Source organism: Sinohyriopsis cumingii, chromosome 18 (assembly GCF_028554795.1).
Source record: "Sinohyriopsis cumingii isolate HCF-2022 chromosome 18, ASM2855479v2, whole genome shotgun sequence".
NCBI lineage: Eukaryota > Metazoa > Mollusca > Bivalvia > Unionida > Unionidae > Sinohyriopsis > Sinohyriopsis cumingii.
The window spans coordinates 19672470-19677667 of record NC_142978.1 but is presented as its reverse complement, the minus strand read 5'-3'; positions in this window follow the sequence as shown (position 1 = coordinate 19677667).

Sequence of the window (5198 nt, the reverse complement as noted above, 5' to 3'; positions counted from 1 at the left end):
TATATATATATATATATATATATATATATATATATATATATATATGTGTGTGTGTGTGTGTGTGTGTGTGTGTGTGTGTGATATTAGTAACTAAGTCAATAGGAATTCAGTATTTGAAGTAGCAATAAAATCTGTCTCAATGTTATCAGTGTTGCTTGTTATTTTTACCTATATATATGTAGTAATTGTGGCATATTTAAAGCAACAGCCTACTATTCTCAATGTTATCAATGTTGCTTGTTATTTTTACCTATATATGTAGTAATTGTGGCATATTTAAAGCAACAGCCTACTATTCTCAATGTTATCAGTCTTGCTTGTTATTTTTACCTATATATGTAGTAATTGTGGCATATTTAAAGCAACAGCCTACTATTCTCAATGTTATCAGTCTTGCTTGTTATTTTTACCTATATATGTAGTAATTGTGGCATATTTAAAGCAACAGCCTACTATTCTCAATGTTATCAGTCTTGCTTGTTATTTTTACCTATATATGTAGTAATTGTGGCATATTTAAAGCAACAGCCTACTATTCTCAATGTTATCAGTCTTGCTTGTTATTTTTACCTATATATGTAGTAATTGTGGCATATTTAAAGCAACAGCCTACTATTCTCAATGTTATCAGTGTTGCTTGTTATTTTTACCTATATATGTAGTAATTGTGGCATATTTAAAGCAACAGCTTACTATTCTCACCTTTGCTCTTTAATAGCATATGCAATCATCTGTTATGATCTGAAAAGTGCGTGCATGTATAAGACTATTATATTTTCCCAAAATTAGGACGGATTTGGCTTGTTTTACGCTTCCATATTTGTAATGATAGTCACATGCAAACATCAGAATTTCACTTGCTACTTTAATGGATTTTTTCATGTTTATTCAAATCGTTTTGTATGTATATGTTTAATTTTTTTTATAGTTTATGCATTGGTAATTGACCATTACAGAATTATGGTCAAACAATTTTTGCTGTGTATAACATATTTTGAGTGCTCATGAAAGACTTTCAATCAACTAGTTTTGGCATCTGGCAAAATTCTTACCAGAAGATTAGTAGAATGATGGCACATAGGTAACGTTGTATCCCTAAATAAAAATATTTTGCAAATTTTTGAAAAGGCAGCGGAAGATCGGTAACATTATTACATAAAATAGTTACAAAGTTATTATTGATTGCTTCCGCTTTATTCTATATTTGCTGCAGATAATGCATTAATTCATAGAGCATATGAGTGGTAGAAGTAGCAAAAACATGTCATCCATCTCATTAGCTGTTTTAAAGTATTGTTCCATCTTACTGCTAAACTTCCGTATGTATGCTAAGTTAGCAGTGAAAGGTACTAGCTGTAGCGAGCAGCACATTGCTCCCAACTGTTGACAGTTTATCAGTGGGAATCACAGGTTGAAAGGCTTAAAAGCTTTAACAGTTTTAATTATTGGATAGAATAAATCTGCCGCGTTTACGTTTGATAATTATCCCGACTCTTTATCTAGTGGATATTGTAAAACCCTTCATCTGTCCGTACGCCGTCGATCTCTCTGTATGTCTGACCCTCCGACCTTTCTCTCGGCTATATCATTTCTTCCTAAACTGCTGAGTGGAAATTCACCAAACTGTTACATAAGTATGTTTGGTCCCTGTCATGGTTTCCATGTGAGGGAGTCAAAGGTCAAATATACAGAAGTTGCGATTACAGTGAAATTGTATCATTTGTTCCAAATGTAATACTTGAATTTATAGGAGGATGCACAATACAAGTAGAGAATTTTGAGTTATGACCCCTGGGTCAAGGTTCAGATCAGTAGTGGTTGGATGATTGGTGGGAGAGTGGCGACAGAAAATAAAATGCGTGGGGTTTTGCTTTTGAAAACATGGAAGTAAATTTTACATTTACGATTACATGAGAAATAGTCTTTTACTTTAAATCCAGATCTTCAGTTTTCTGTCGGAGTGTACTAAACATTCTAAATTAATGAATGGTTGTTGAACACATGCGTGCATTCGTTTGCGTTAAAATATCAAACAAATCGAGTCCTTTAAATTCCCAACATTAAGTAACTTTTCATGCCCGCAAGTGGCGTTGTAAGCGGTCCCCACTACCGGGATACATTAAATAGAATCAGTACACACTAATCGTCCAAAGTAGTCCCTGCATGTGTTCCTCAGTATTTAGACTTCCAGTGTGTTCAAATCCAAATAAATAAATAAATGCCAAAAAAATCTTTATAAATAGATAAGGACTACAATAACTGTCAGCTAGGTCCGACCAGGGAAGAAATTGTCATCGGAATAAATTGACTTTATAATCGGATGAAACAAATGTGGTTAAAGTTTTGCTGCAAAATTTAAATTCATTTAATAATTTCATGAGACCATTGTTTTAAAACTAGAAGGAAGATCGAAATTGCCGATGGTCAAAAACTGAAAGCTTAACTGTGATGTTTGTTGTTTAAGACAATACTGCAAATATATTATACGTTATATCTGCAGTAAAATTATTAAAACAACTGCTACAGACTAGACATGCGGAAGTACCAAAAAAATTCAAGTACATCATCCTAAATATGAGTTTAGGTAAATATCTGTCTCAACGAGTCTAACTTTATATCCAATATTCAAGAAGATAGGCATTTGTGCATCAGATAAAGCAAGTATCCAGATGCACAATAACTGCACCGTACTAGCATCAACATACATACTTAGAAACATATATACATACATACATACATACATACATACATACATACAGACAGACAGACATACATACATACATACATACAAAGACATACATACATGCATACATACACACACACAAACACACACACACATACATACATACACACACATACATACATACATACATACATGCATACATACATACATACATACATACATACATACATAAATACATACATACATACATACATACAAAGACATACATACATACATACATACATACATTTATACATACATACACAAACACACACACATACATACATACATACACACACATACATGCATACATACATACATACATACATACACACACATACATGCACACACATACATACATACATACATACATACATACATACATACATACACACAAACACACACACATACACACACATACATACATACATACGTACAGACAGACATACAGACATACATACATACATACACACACACAAACACACACATATACATACATACATACATACACACACATACATACATACATACATACATACATACATACATACATACATACATAAAAAGACATGTTTACAGAAGTGTTTAGAAATGGTGCCTCACACTCATATTAATGTTCTTCAATAAATAAACATCATCCATAAGTAAAGTTACACAAATCAGAAGTTATGGTATATACGCTTAGTTATTTCTCAGCTAAAATTAAACTGAATTTGGCATAAATAGATTAACAAGAACAATATTTTTGTTTATATTTTTCAAAATGTTTATTGTAAGAATGTAATAGAAGTTAGTGTAATATATTGTAAAAAAAATTTTAGACCATTTTTTATATGTTTACAAAATTATCTGGTTGAAAATTAATAATCGGCTCCCTAACGGAAGCATCAAAACATTATTGAAAAGTATCATGAACGGTACAATTTACGGCAATCATGTAATTAATAGTCTTCTATGTGTGGAACGTGTAGATGTACATGGCTTACTTTGGAGATTGTTGATCAATGGATTTCAAGTTATTGAATTAAACTTTCTAAACATTTTTGATATATTAAACCTAATAGAATGATTGTGACCCCCGACCTTTAGACCCAAGAATCTACATGGTTCGTTATTACCCTAAGTACCAGCTTAGTTTGGAATAAAGTCATTCTAGAAACATATTTTTGTTTCATCCACGGTGAACTTGATATTTTAACCCTTGACCACAAAAGCAATGGTCTTGCCCATACCTTAAATAAAAGATCGCCTCAAAACCTGATTATAAGACATGCCCATAAACTGAAATCGTTACGGAGAAACCAATCTCCATCCTTCAAGCATAATGACCCTGACCTTTAACCTTTAGATCTAAAAATAAACACTTTTTCTTACCCAAAATCTAAGCTGTACGGGGATGGTTGTTTTTTCTTTCAGTCATAGTGATATACAGCTTTGCTCTTTTATCCCCGAAATCATCAAGCGTTCACATGTGCAAGGTATCCACAATGACTGGCTTAGATCTTCTTTCGGGCACAGTTATCTTTGCAACAGACTTCTTACTTGCTCCAACTGCAAACTATGCACACAAGTGCCATAGACACGAGCTGTAGAACTGAATGTATCGTACGAAAAAGCGAAAGTTAACGAGCAGACACTCTCATACGTTAATATGCTCTGTCCACAAATAGAAATTAAAATGTTTTACCATACTCATATTGCTGACATTCAATTCATTTTCTATTGAACTCGAAAGTTGGTTATTATTGTTGTGATTATTTAGGTTTGTTTAAATAATGCTGGAGGAGACCAGGGTACATTCATTTGTTTTAAAAAATGGTGTAGTGCTAGAATTCGGGATTGTTAGATTTATATATAGTTCAATTATGCAAAGAAATTGCAGATTCCTGTTTTCAGCCATACTTGGACAGTATAATCATTCCGAACTATAGAGCGAAACAGTATCGTTGCATCGACCTTACTTTCGATTGGAATATAAGCAAATCTAACCATTCCATGCGAAAGTAGAAAATTTGACTTCTGTAATGTTTGTAAGACCATCATCCATTATATTTTGTTTGTCCACCTTTTAAAGGTTTTTAAAAAAACATACTCTGAGTAGACTTCGTGCAAGGCATGTTATGTTTTTGTAGCATACTTGAAGTCTCTGAATATTGAAACTTCAAAGTAATTGTTATATTGTGTAAACAAAATTAATGAAAAATATGGCATCCTTTTTCACAAAGTATACGACAATTCCGTGAATGTAACTATGTCCATATTGCTACATTGTTTTATTTTCTATTGTAATGATAAAATGCATTGTCTTGTCTTTTTTGCTACCACAACCAGTTGCTTTATTTTAATACCTGTATATATGCCCAACGGCCAGATGACCTACTCACAAAAAGAGTTTTTCTACTATCTTGGTGTGTTGTGGACAAACATTAGTCAGTTGATTCTCTGTACAGAATCTGGTAGATCTAAATCAGCGTTT